We start from the raw sequence: 15,130 nt of genomic DNA, 5'->3' as shown, positions 1-15,130 counted from the left end.
GTGTGTATAATTAACATATAGAGTGCCAGGGGACCACTTCAGTGGTGATAGTGTGTGGTTTAAATCTCCTTTAACATTTCATGGAGGATTATCATATACAGTCTTCTTTGTATTGTTTATTTGGCAAAGCCATACAACAAGCAAGAAACATGTCAGCAGCAACAGGTGAGCATGATATCATAATTATTCATCATTTATATGCATTAATATACCAAACTTAAAATTGATCTACTGAAGCAATCATACTTGTGCAAAAATAAAAAATAAATGAGTGTGATTACTGAAGGTCTAAAAGTGCATTGAAGTGCATTCCACAACATACCTAAATACAACACACATCTCTAAAAAAATAAACATGATTACAGGATAAAATAACAGCATAGGTCATTTAACTGTCCTCTGGTACCACTGTGATAAAAGGATAAAAATGAGGTCCTTTTAAAACATTGAAGACATATTGCAAAATCCGTTCAGACTATTGGGAGCACACACCTGACATAATAATCTTTATTTCAAGTCATAGAGAGTCTTGCTTAATTACTTCAAAGAGATTGGTGACTACATCATTCTTGTTTAATAAAGTGCAAAATGCCTTATAATTATATCGATTAGCCAACATATTCAGAAATCCTACTGGAATAACGGAAATATGTTTATGCAGTGTTTTTATCACTTAGTGCCATATATCTTGTTTTCATCTGCCACGTACTACTCAAAAATTGAGCGAATGCTTTTTCAACTTGTTATACATTTTAGAAAAATTAAGTCCGGTTTGGGCAGTTCTAATACCTTTTGGATTCAGAATTGGTTTTAACCAACAATCCCTCATAGATACATTTAGATGATATAGCAGAACTAGGTGGATTAGAATTTCATCATGAGCCATGCAATATTCACATTTCAGAGTACAATTTGCAGTAAAAGCCCTGACTGGGATTATCCCCAGACAGAACTTGAGTGATAAAATGTGGTCCTATGGTTCCCATCTATCCAGATGGGTCTCATATCCTAGGTGTCTATTAATATTCAAATAATCTCTAGTTGTTCTATCATGGGCTTTGCTTCTGATTAAATTACCCAACACTCAGTTATAGTAAACCTCTTGTATTAAGGGTTGTTTTAAAAGTTCAATAAGTTGTACACAAGCTAATGTTGTTCTGACATATTTAAACCAAGGGAGATCAACCCGCTCAGGTGATTCCAAAACATTTTTTGAGTCTCTCTAGATAATCAGTATAGTGCTCACTGTTCCAGCTTTTTTAGCAGTATACCAGTGGTTTTTCCTTAGTTTGTAGGTTAAACCCAAGACACCCAATTCCAATATAATAGGCACTGATGGGGAGTTGTAGTCTAAAGACAGGAGCATCCTTAATATCTTGTTTGATTTAATTCCCAATGATCTGCTGTCTCCGTAACCCCATAGTTCCGTGCCATGAGGGGGAACCACTATAGTTTGTGAATTATAAACCTCCAGCGTGCTAGAGATCACTTGAGCCTCATATTGTCTAGAGAACCTCATCATAGCTTTCCCCGTACAACCTAATATATTACTGCTTTTCTCGATTTGTGGTGTTCAGTTAACCTTGAAGTCAAACCTTAATCCTAAATAACCAAAAGAGTCCACCGTGTCCAGAATGCAACCCTCTACTACACAGTTTAACCATGGCAATTTTTTCACCTATGCAGGGAGCCAATACTTATTTTTGGTTTAGGGATGTTTAATTTAAGACCTTTGTTCATCGCTAGGTTATTAAAACTAGTTAACTGACACTGAAGTCCCATTGGTGTTTTTGAGAGGCGAATTGTGTTGTCTGCGTAAAACAAGGTTGCTATTTTCTGTGTTGCCAGCCACAGTGCCTGTGCTTCTAGTTCAGCTATTTGTATTATTAGATCATTTATATATAAGGAGGATAAAAGGGGTGCCAAAGTGCACCCCTGATGCACCCCAATCTCCAGATTGAAAGGGGTGCTGAGACCTTATTTGTGGAGCCCTCTCACAATGACAGTGTTGTTAGTAGAAAATAATCTAACAGCTACTATGAGCAGGGTCGGGACCGCTTGTTGTTTCAAGGTGCGCCATAGTTTTGGGCGTGACACCATATCGAATGCCGTCTCCAAATCTATAAAGCTAATTAAATTGGTTGCTTCCCATTGGAGCCAAAATTATACAAAACAAATAAATTCCTAAAATCCTGATCAGCTGTAGACACTCTCTTTCTAAAAAGCTTCTAAAAAGGATAGCATTTGGTGCTCATTGAACCGCCCCTGAGTCTTGTCAGCAGCAATTGTCCAACATTCTTGCCTAGGGCATCAAGTAGAGAAATTGGGCAATAATTGTGTGGCAAGTTACTGTCCTCTTTCTTATCTAGTATTGGGACCGAGATAGCAGTTTGCCATCTGAGAGGTGCCACACCAATCTCTACAGCCTTATTAAACATTCTAAATAAAAAAGTCCTATATTTTAATTTCTTTTTTAAAAATATCCACAGCTATCAGTCGCTGGTGCTTTGCTGGATTTTTTGCAAAGACAGGCTGCCTTAGCCTTGGCAAGAGAAAATACCAAGAAGGGAGGTGCAGTTCTACCAATGACAGAAATGTTAAGATTATAATAGTATTTATCAACATTATCTGTTCTATACAGTACACCAAAGTGTTCTGATTCAACTTTCCAGTGTCATATCATATGGTAAACTTACATTATCAGTACAAAAGTTACAGACCAATTTCAAAAGGCCTTCTTATTATTCAACTGAAAACCTAGGATTATGTTTGCCCACACCTGATGGTCAAAATGTTGGTTTTTCTGAATGGTCAGATCTATATAATATGCCTTTAGCTTAACCACAGTATCACTATCTTTCCTATCGTTCTTTGTACTTCATTAAGAAGAGCCTTTCTTATCTACTCTGAACTCAGCATTGTGCTGGTTCAATGTATTGTTTGTGGGACGCTTATAGGGGACATTTATCATGGGAGATGTGACAAAAGGTTTAATTGTGACCAGTACCCTGTGATAACATTTTGCAGAATCTGTATGAGCTGATCATATGCAGTATTCCAAGAACACAGGTAACCATGTGTTATAACGTGATGGCATTTAATGTCCTAAATGTAACTTTTGCAAACAAAAAGACGGTAAGGAGCACACCAAAATTAAACATATGTAAAAATGTTTTATGACAATAGAGGGTGCAGGAGAGAATTACAACCCTGGCACTGGATAGGATATAACAAGAAAGAGACAAAAAATGCTCACAACTGTGGGATACTCCCTTCTCCTGAACACCTTTTATAACTGGATACCACTCGCTGCTTTCGGAAAAAAACTTAATTTTAGTCAAAAGTTCCGACACAGAATCTTAATTTAATTTAACGAGCACAATTGCAGTTAGATTTAAACAAATCACTTCCACTCTGTTTCATCATACGAAAACATATATTACATGCCCTGCGGTACCGGCCATGTAGTTATGGTTAAGTTGCTAAACCCATAGGAAGAGCACTTTTTGAGTGGCTTATAACCTCACTTCCCCTGAGCGAAACCTCACCAAACTTTGCAAAATATATATTATAGGGGCGGTCCCAAAATTTATTTTTTTCCCATACACATAATGGGAAAACATTTCTGTCGCGCCTAGAGCCCAAACCGCTGGACAGATTTTCACCAAATTTGCGGCAGGAGTGGTGGCTTGGTCTCGAAAGCATGCTTTTGTTAATTTGGGGTAAATCCGTCCAATATTTTTTTTTTAAATGACCAAAACGTAAGGCAAAAAAAGTGTGATATCTATGTCCGCTCCACGGACACACTTCCCTGTTCACTCCGCGGACAGGACACTGATTGGCTAATCGGCTTGCGTCATGTCTGTGGATATGTGACATGTTCTCTGATTGGCTGGGATGAGGCGTGAGGTGCGTTATATTGTTTCGATGCACCCGCCATATTGGACCCGCAGACAGCGCTGCATGGAAGTGAGCATACATCCAATTTTGGGGAGTGTGTTGGTGTGTATGAGTGGTTGGACTTGGTGGGGGAGTAAGAGATGGGTTAAATGCTGTATTTGTTTAGGTGGGAGAAGGCCGTGATGTGTTCGCAGTATCCGCGGTCAACACAGTTGTCCGCAGACATAGTAAACACTGGGCGCGCTACTGGCTACTTCACTTTACTATGATGTTGGTTTTGGGCCGTTAGTAGAGCATTGGGTGTAGAGGGTATGTATTGAAGAGTTTGTGTGTTGGTTGTATTTACTATTTTAGAATGTTAATTGAAGTGGATAGGTTTTGAGGTGGATGTTTTTGGGTTGTGGTCATTTGGTAGGTGTTTGTTCCTATGGGTGTGTTATGCTGCGGTGGTTGTGGCCAGGGCCTAGAGTCTTGGGTGCATGGCCGAAGTGCTGTAGGCCTTCGGCCATACACCCAAGACTCTAGGCCCTGGCTACAACCATGCAACATAACACACGCATTTTATCAAAGATTTTGACTGTGGTAAGTGGGCTGCTTAGGAGATATGTTTTAAAAAATGTGTGTACTGATTGGTAGTAGTGTAATAGTGTTTATAGGATAGTGAGATGATGTGTGTTTGTTTGTTGGATTGTGTTCAGAATGTTGGTATTGAAGACTCTAGGCATTTTGGGTTGTATTTATTTGTGAGGTGTTTGTTTGCATGGCTGTGTTATGTTGCGGTGTTTGTGAGTTTAATTATTATATATTTACTGTTTCTTTCGTTGAGGCTGTATGAAGAGTTTTGGGCAGGCCATGGAGTCAAGATTGTAGTGTTTGGCAACAAGCGCTGCAGCATAAGATACCCGTGGAAGCAAACATTTTAGATTGTGGTTTATGGTGAGGTGTTTGCTTGAATCGGTGTGTTATGCTGTGGTTTTAGCTGTTTTGTTTGAATTTTTGTACAAATTCTACTAGAGGTGGATGCTTATTTTGAGGAGTTTTTGTTTGATTTTGTTTACTTTTGTGTTGCTTTCTATGGAGTTGGTTGTTGGTAGGCAATCCTTGGGATCTGTTGGAGAAAAAGAAAAGTGTGGTTTGGGATCTTGTGCAGTGTATGTGTGCTTTGTGCATGAGTGTTTGAGTATGATGGTAAGGATATATGTAGAGGTGTGTGATTGTGTAATGAGCTGCTACATCAGGTTGTGAAGGGTATTCTTGTATTTGTGTGTTACTATACTGGTGTTCAGATTACAATACAAAGTATGGAGCTGGTGAGGGAAAGCACTAATACTGAATCTATTGTTGCAGGGTTAATACAATTGTTTGTTGTAGAATACTAGAATTATGCAGTGTTTGAGTAACAGTTACAACATTATGTCAGTATTGCACTTACTTTTTTGGATGGAAAGAGTTGGTTTTGTTTTGAGTTCTCCTTTGAACTTCAGACACTGCTGATTTTAAGGGGAGTGGGATTCACTGCAATTGTGAAAGAAAGGAGTTAGTGAATATGTGTGTTAATAGCACTGTTGTTAATGTAGACCTGGATTTCTTTGTTTTTGCAGTAGTAGTGCTTTCTGATAACTGTGTATAGCATGTACATGCACTTTCCTTTGTTTATGTGCATTCTGTATACTTCATTCTGAATGAGTTAGTTGAATGTGTTTTAGAAATTAGTACAATAGTAAGCGCACAGAGCACAGTCGGTGCTATTGGATGTTAGGCGATAGAAGAAATAATTGTATGCTTTGATATTTTTACAGGGTAAATGAGAGGAACTATATGGAAAAGTATGCAATGTATGCATTTGTGAAGGTGTGGGAAATAAATCAGAAGGATTTGATGGGATCAGCAGCTTATTACTCAGTATGTCATTACAAAATTACTGGGTGATTCTGTCGTGCTTGGAGATGGGAGGGTCTGAAATAAGGTAAGGGTTGCAAGGAAGGATCTGGTGCTTCTGTTGCAGACTGAAGGAAAGGGGGAAATGTTTTATTTGTTGCTTCACAACACTGTGCATAGTTGTAGATGATGTGATAGACATGACTGCACCTGTGCATAGTTGAATGCTGTTGTAAATGCTAGAACGGAATGGGCAACCAGCTGGAATGAGAGAGCTGTCTAGATTGGAAGAACAGTTGTAGAGGCAGTGGTGTTGTTTCAGCTGGGAGCCTTTCAAATGATATTGGCTACCTGTGTGAATAAATAAAGATGCATGTACTCATCCTAGCTGCGTGTCATTTTAGAACACACTAGAAAGCCTTTTTGCTTAATTATACTGCTATTTCTCCCATCTTTTAACATGAAATGACACTTTGTTGGATAGCTGTGTGTGTTGTGTGTGATTAATATTATAATAATTTGTAAAGGAAGTGGAAATGATGGAATGTATGTTAAATATGCAGAATGTATACAAAGGAAATGGTATGTACATCTCATGCACTATAATGCATTAAATGCTATTATGGTTGAAATGTGGAGAAATAGGTGGCAGTGGTTACAAAAATAATAGCATGAATGAAGAAAATAACAGTTTGCAGATTGCAGTTAATAATATGGGTAAATAAAAATTTGGAGAATTGCCATAACAGATGGCAGGAATGACAGTCAGCTTGTTTTACAGGTTATACAGGGGAAGTGGCAGTTACTCTGTTTATATGCATTTGTACAAGAGATGTACATGTACTGTGCGGAAAATATGTATACCTGTGGTTTGTGTTAAAGCATGTGGATGTGCATGAATCTGCAAGTAGAAATGTTGGAGAGTTTTATAGTAGTTGTTGCTGTAGGTGTTTTGCAGTCCCAGCCCAATTGTAGTTAGAGTTATCAACAGTACATCTGAAGTGCTGAATTGTGATTATGGAGTTAGATGTAGAGGTCTTGGATGTGAATGGTGGATGGCTGTGTGACTGCTTAATAGTAGCCAATGAGCGACTGGTGCAGAGAGTGAAGTGGAAAGGGTAGAAGGGCTGTGCCCGTGTTACACGCTCCGTGGACACCGCGGATGTTCACGGAGAGGGCGTGCCACATCTGGGGTTCTCAGCATATCCAGCTTGGAAAGGGGACTGTAGGGATTAGGCAATCAGGTGTTGAGGTTCTGGTTTGTATTGAGAGAGGCTGTGTGTAGTGAAGATGGCAGAGGTGGAGAAAGTCACGGTGTTGGTGCTTGGAGATATGTTTGTGAATGGTTTGGAGCAGTATGCAAAATGTAGGAATGGGGGAATCAATTTTGATGTAAAAGGAGTGGAGGTGGTGTGGAGCACTGTGCCTGGTTTCAATTTGGAAGCAATGGTAGAAGTCTGTCACGATATGGCTAGGGTTAACAGTGCACATGTGGATGTCCTGAACTGTGCTGCTTCGCATTTGGGTTATGTAAGTGCCCCTACTTTGTTGGAAAGTCTGCAAAACTTGGTTCAGGCAGTAATGAAGGTAATTCCAAATGCTAAGATCATTTTTTTGTGATTTGATAGCTAGGGCAATATGGGACAATAGTTCTCTTTTTTGTCATTAGCAAAATGTTGCTAGGCGGTTAATTAACCGAGGCATGTTTGCTTTTATGACCAGAGCTGGCATGTTCTTTTGCAACAATGACAACATTGACTCTGGTAATGTTGATTACTTTAAAGAAGATGGCATGTCTTTATCTTTAGTGGGAAATGCCATGCTGTTTTGGAACAAAAGGGTTGCTTTGAGAAGCTAATGTGAAGATTTTTGGAGGAAACTAAGGGAAAAAAAACAAAAAAAGTACAAACTAAAAGGTGTTTCTGAAGCATCTGCAGGAAAAACAAAAAAGGAGTCTTTTCAGAGCCAATCTCAAAGGGGAAATGGGGCACACTATTTAAAATTTAATTCCCCATGTTCAGATTTTCAGATTTGTCCATGGACACGCATATTTCATACACAGATTTTGAGGCTGAGAGGCATGCAAATGAGACTTAGCAGAGCACGCGAGGGATTAGTCAATAGGGTTTACTGGGTGTGATGTCTGAGCAAAGACTTTGTCAGAAAGTCTTTTCCCTAGGAGAGCATATAGCTATGGTTGTGTGTTTCAGAAAGAAGATTGTCTGGAATTTGGGAGATTTGTGGATAAATTGGTTGGAGGTGCATGCAGATTGCTGTGGAGTGGCTGTACATCTTGGATTCCCTCATGTGGAAGTGCCTATGACAGTGTTTATGCACGAACTTCAAGCAACAGTTCGCCCTCGCAATCCAAGTAACCAGTAAGTGTACTCTAGTTGTGATGTCACTTAGCCCACTACCATTTCATGGTTGACTCCTATATTGTCGTAACTTTGAACTTCAATGGCAAACAAAAGTATTCTTGCAATTCTATACATCACTCGCAATCTGGGGAAATCAAAGGGGTGTCCTTATGTTTATTTCATGTAGAGACATGAAGCAATATTTCTTTGTGTCCCAAATGTAATGAAATGCATAGTCGTTCAATAATGTACAGTGTCTAAGTGACATGTGTACTCACAACGATGCCATTGGATACTAGATTTGTCATTGTCAAGTAAAGTTTAATACACTTATTTTGTTCATTTAAAAACAGTTTGTATCTTTCTCTTTCTCAGGTGGTACAGGAAGGTGGCCTATCGTTCGTTTACATCGTGGCTTCATGGGAGACTTGGACACTGCGTTCAACGAGTAATACCAGCCTGTGTTGTTGGTGCCATTAGAGAAACTTTCTCCAGTGACAGCGGTTAGTACAGGAGATTTTCCCTCACTGTGCTGCAACCAGAACTTTATAATGTGTAGTACATTTGTGCTATCAAAATCAGCAACAAAATAAAGCACAATGGATCTTTCGTCAATGATTGTTTCAATTTTTCAGTGAATCAAGTGTATGTCCATTCAGCAGTGTTGCATTCTGTGATTGTGTCTCTGACTCATTCTGGCATTCTGTCAAACTAAGAAGGTATTTATTGAAATCTTCCTCTAAAATCCTGTGTGTGTCAGGGCAAACCATGACTTGTAGTTGTTCATCCATCTCAACAAATGTTCCCCGCTGCGGGAAAATGACTGCTTATTCAACCTTGTGTCCCTCCAAAGCTATTCTTTTCATGTACCATAAGTGTGACACTTCCTTGCGGACCACCCCAGAGTTCCTCTCATTAAAACAAGACCCCATTCACATTATTTTCTGTCCTAAACTAACATGGGTCACTCCACCCGCTTTCTAGCTGTGATGGCCAGACCTGAAAGCTATCAATTGCGACCCCCGCCAGTTGTCGCAGGTGAAGATCCACACATCCTTCACCTCGCTGCTGACCCAAAGTGGGATAGTACAAACACACGTGTGCAATTTATAGGCCTCTAATATATTAATGCGGTCATGGGTTCAGGGGACCGCGGCCTGGCCGGAGGGGGTTGTAGAAGGGCTTGCTCGGATATTCTCGTACAAGCACATTTTGTAAGGGCTCGAGCCTTGCTTTTTGCCAAAAATATTTACGTGATTTGCTCTGTAAACAGGAGATGGGTTCAGCAGACAGGCGGTGTGGGCTGACTGTGGAAGTCGCTGGGAGAGTGCAAAGTTCTCCAGAGGAACAAAGTAAATCAGTAGAAATGTTGCACATCATTGGTGGATGGTAGCAAATACTTCATAGGTTTTTTAAAAAACATTTCCGATGCCATTATGGTCTGAAGGGGTATTGGCTACCATTGTGAGTGAAGGTCAGTGGCTTTGAATTTCTGCTTGCGAGCTGAGGAAACCACGCATCATACAGAGTATAAGGTTCAATTGTTTTTCGACCTTGAAAGAAAGTGAGGATGACATTTATGATGTCATCTTTGATGTCCTGGGTATTAGTCTTAGCAGTACACGGTGGTGGCGCGAGTTATGGTTGCTTAGGTTACCATAAATGGCGAATTTCAGGTTTTTTTCGGTTTTACTTGGAACCATAATGTGCCTTTAACAACGTTTTTTTCACTGAATTTCATAGGGTTTAAGTAGCGCAACTTAACCGTGACTTATTCAATGAAAAAATGCTGTTAAAGGGACGTTATGGTTACAAGTAAAACCGAAAAAGCCCTAAAATTCGCCAGTTATGGTAAGCTAAGCAACCATAACTCGTGCGACCACCGTGCGCTGCTAAGACTAACACCCAGGACATCAAAGATGACATCATGCAGTTTCATTGAGTGGTGCCAAAGTTATATGCCATCCTAAAACTGCTCCCAAACATCTGAAGTGTCCCCAAACTTCTCAGGACTGCTCTCGAACACCCGAACTGTTTGCGGACTTTCACGGCAAAAACCACCTGTTTTTGGACTTCTTGCAGCCATATCCCATCCCATCCTCATCACCCCTCACCTCCCCAGAGATTATTTAATAAATTTGACAAGTGCAATGTTGTATTTTTTAATATGTTTTACTGCAATGTCCGCAGACACCAGACGCTGACCACGAATGCAAGATGGTGGGCGTTTGCAAAAATCTGACGCACTTCACGCTTTTCACCATCCAATCAGTGGGCACGTCCGATGTCCGAACAGGGAAGCGTGTCGCAGAGCAGACATAGATATCACACCTTTTTTTTGCCTTATGTTTTTGGTTATTTAAAAATAAAACTGCTGGACGGATTTACACCAAATTAACAAAAGCACGCTTTCGGAACCAAGCCTCCGCTCCTGTTGCAAATTTGGTGAAAATCCGTCGAGCGGTTTGGGCTGTAGGCATTAGCAAAGTTTTTCCCATTATGTCTATGGGAAAAACAAAATTTTGGGACCCCCCCTATAACTTTGCCCCCCTTGACCAAGACTGATATGCAAATAGAAATTTCCCATTTGTGAAAGATACAGTGATCTAAAATGTGGCTGGGGACTCTAGAGTGGGTACCATCCCATAGAACAGGGAATGTTTTGCGTGTTCATTCTCATAGAGGGGCACCCTTGACTAATTTTTCAATTGTTTCACATTAATCCTAAAAAAAGTGACAATAATAAGGAGACTTTTACCAGCTCTATGCATTTCAGGAATACTACCCTTTCTCAGAAGCAGTCATTCTACCCTTCGTAAACATTCTTCCATCACAGGATCTACAATCTAAACATATCTATGTACATTATTTCAGTGTATCATGATTCAGAATACATTAGAGTTTCTAATATGACACAACTATACTTTTTGACATCTGTCATGGTTAAATCTGTGCTCATTCACCTGGTGTGGATCTTTTATTTCTCACTGCAAGCTGTAAATATAAGAACCTTCTCCAACTGAAACCCTGGGATGGATCTTTTCTCAGGCAAGTACCCTATCAGCAAACATAAAAACAGAAAAAATGAAAATATATGTCTTGCCCATCTCAACTCAACCATAATTAAATCTCTAAGGAATCTCCGGAGAGCTGCAAGGAACCTACCTTACAGGGATTTATATAATGGCAAGGACTTCACGCACTCCAAATTTCACAGGACCAGAATAGTTTGATCTGGATGATCAGATCTATATATTATGCCCTTAGCCTAAGTATAGTATCGCTATCTTTCCCGTCATTCTTTTTACTTCACTAAAAAGAGCCTTCTTATCTACTCTGAACTCTGCATTGTACCAGTTCAATGTATTGTTTTTGGGACGCTTACAGGGGAAATGTATCATGGAAGATGTGACAAAAGATTTAATTGTGTCCACAACCCTTTTACAGAATCTATATGAGCCGATGATACGTAATATTCCAGGAACACAGGTAACAGTGCATTGTAAAGGCCTGGGATTTAATGTTCTAGATTTAACCTTTCCCATTGTCTTCTTTTACACCCTGTTACCTTCTTCACTGCAGGGCTTTGCTCATCCATACAAGTATTCGCTAATATACATACAATAGGATCATGGTCACTCTCACATCTGTGCACCACTTTAAAATTCAATACTTCATTCCAACGACTTATGTCAATAAATATATAATCTATAAGGGATGATTTAGAATGAATTCTATAGATTTCAGAGGGCAGATAGTCATCTGTAAACCTTCAGTTACAGGCCCTTAATCCCACTGAATACAGTGCTGAACCAACTCTATCGGTGAACCGAAAAGAGGTGTGTGTAGATTTAGCTGGGGAAATCAGTACCCCCTCAAATCTCCTCCTCAGTCATTAAAATCTCTAATGCAATAGACAGTTCTAATTGCATATTGAAGCCACCAGCAATCAACATTCTGTCCCTGGAATCTTTTAGCGCTGACATTATTATTAGAGTATTTTTAAGTTTCTCAATTGAGTGGGGGTCAGGCCTGAGATAGCGGTTATCAATAAAATAGCTCCAATTGGGAGACCACATTCTTCCAAATATGTGCATATGTGGAGAGTCAACGTTGACATGGGTACATTTTATGTGAAGGACTATTCTTACTGAGATTGACATACTATATCATATCCAACTTGGTCATCAATAGTCTGAGCCCATGTTTCCTGAAGGCAGACAACCCCATGTTTCTGTTAATAACCTCCAGGCATTAGGGTCTTCTAATTTATTGATTAACCCATGGATATTCCATGTCATCAATTTAACAGTTGTGGGGGGTGGTATTAAATTGTCCTATGGTTCATTAACATCTTTAGGATTTGTTAGAATAGTCTTTAATGCATCCCCCTTTTCATTCGGTGCATTTGCCAATTTGGGCCACTCTCTCATGTAAATAGTATATCTCTCTGTAAGTTTGGGGAAATATGTTGGGCAGTGGCGACCCTCATCGTATGTAGTATTCCTACTGAAAGGACGCGGTTCACTGTTATGAGGTGGAGTTATCCGCCAGTCTGGACATTTCCTGTAACATATTATTCACATTTTGGTTAATCATTTCGTTGTAATTCGCCTTTGCCTGTTTTTACCAATTGGGGTGATGTTAGAACCAGTTACAGGTAAAGATGGTGATACATGGCAATTAGAGGGACATCTCACAATACTCCCTATAGGAGCACTTGACACAAGCAAAAGGGACAAACCTGCTGCACTTTCACCCTAATGTGAATTTCTGAGAGAGTAGAAAACATAAAGTGTCCTCAATTGGTGGACACTCTTGTCTCCTGCACACCCTTTAAGCTGATAGTGATAGTAGTCAGGATTTGCTTGGTTGATAATATATCATTGCATATATCAAATTCAATCATCTACAATATGAGATATCTCCAATAATAAGATTCAATCAATAAATTCATGTGATAAATGTATTTAAATGTTTGTTGTGCACAGTGCAAGTATCTCAGACAAAGTAATTATACAGAAAATACAAAAGGCATATATTGTATTAAATGTATTTAATGTGTCATAGTTTTAAAATTAAAACTTTACACACATATAATAAATATTACACAAATCTACAATTCAATTCAATGTCTCATTACATACACTTGTACAGCTAAATAACATTCTACAATCAGTCAGCAATTGATCATAATTCATAACAATATCAGCATTCAATTCAAGTTATTTCCAAGAAGCTAAAACAGGAATATATACGCCAATAATTTTAAGAACACATGTTTTAAAACACAGGCTACACCATTATCACGAGGTACAAGAAACACAGAAAACATGAAATGCACTAAAATCAAATCAGATCAAGTTAGACAAATAAAGGACAATTGATACACCAATAAGCCAATAGACCAGGCAAGTAAAGGCTAATAAAGGCAAATATAGCATCCAGGTATTTACAGAACATATAAAATGTGTCAAAACATTGTGCTATTTGTTCACCTCCATTGCCTCCTTACTCGTCAGCAATTAAATAATTTAGTCACTTACAGGGTAATTCATAGAATTTCGCAGAAAAGTGTCGCAAGCGGCTGGCGCAGAGTGTCCGCGTGCGATTGTCTGCACCAGGCACGTGCGCTAAAACCGATTTCCGCGCACAGCGTATTCATGGATTTTAGGCTCCCAAACCAGCCGTGGCGCAGAGAATCGCAGCGACCCTGCAGCAGCGCCAGTAACGCCCCCAAGAACGCCCTCGCGCAAGGAAAAGCCAACAAAATCGCTAAATCATCGCAAAGGGCTACGCTAACCCTGGACCAGTTCACCGGGCTGGCAAACAGCAAACGCCAAGTGGGGAACGTGTATTTCAGGGGTGCGCGGGAAGTTCCACACGCGATTGGCCCCGTGCAAGCAGGGTACGTGTATTTCAGGGGTGCGCGGGAAGTTCCACACGCGATTTCATCAGGGTACGTGTATTTCAGGGGTGCGCGGGAAGTTCCACACGCGATTGGCCCAGTGCGAGCAGGGTACGTGTATTTCAGGGGTGCGCGGGAAGTTCCACACGCGATTGGCCCAGTGCGAGTAGGGTACGTGTATTTCAGGGGTGCGCGGGAAGTTCCACACGCGATTGGCCCAGTGCGAGCAGGGTACGTGTATTTCAGGGGTGCGCGGGAAGTACCACACGCGATTTCAGCGGGGTACGTGTATTACAGGGGTTCTGGGGAGAACTACACGTGAATTGGCCGTGTGGGTCCTCCCAGGTGTACGCTCCACAACCTCCACGGCCCCTGCAGGCAGCCCACACCACGGGGGACTACCCTGCACCCCTGCTCATGTCCCGCAGGCAGCCCATCCACCATGGGCATGCCCCCCAGCCAACCCACATGTCACCTTGCACTACTGATCAACAATGCATGTCTCCCACCACCCCCATCCCCCAGCAGTGCAGGGGCAGCCTCCACCAGGCCCCCACTCATGTCTCCCACCACCCCCACCCCCCAGCAGTGCAGGGGCACCCTCCACCAGGCCCCCACTCATGTCTCCCACCACCCCCAACCCCCAGCAGTGCAGGGGCACCCACCACCAGGCCCCCACCCATGTCTCCCAGCAGCCCCACCCCCCAGCCACCAGGGGCACCCTCCACCAGGCCCCCACTCATGTCTCCCACCACCCCCACCCCCCAGCAGTGCAGGGGCACCCTCCACCAGGCCCCCACTCATGTCTCCCACCACCCCCATCCCCCAGCCACCAGGGGCACCCTCCACCAGGCCCCCACCCATGTCCCCTATCACCACCCCCCCCAGCAGTGCAGGGGCAGCCTCCACCAGGCCCCCACTCATGTCTCCCACCACCCCCACCCCGCAGCAGTGCAAGGGCACCCTCCACCAGGCCCCCACTCATGTCTCCCACCACCCCCACCCCCCAGCAGTGCAGGGGCAGCCTCCACCAGGCCCCCACTCATGTCTCCCACCACCCCCTCCCCCCAGCTGTGCAGGGGCA

Source organism: Ambystoma mexicanum, chromosome 1q (assembly GCF_040938575.1).
Source record: "Ambystoma mexicanum isolate Mex_15411 chromosome 1q, UKY_AmexF1_1, whole genome shotgun sequence".
NCBI classification, from domain to species: Eukaryota; Metazoa; Chordata; class Amphibia; order Caudata; family Ambystomatidae; genus Ambystoma; species Ambystoma mexicanum.
Note: the sequence above shows the minus strand (reverse complement) of the source record.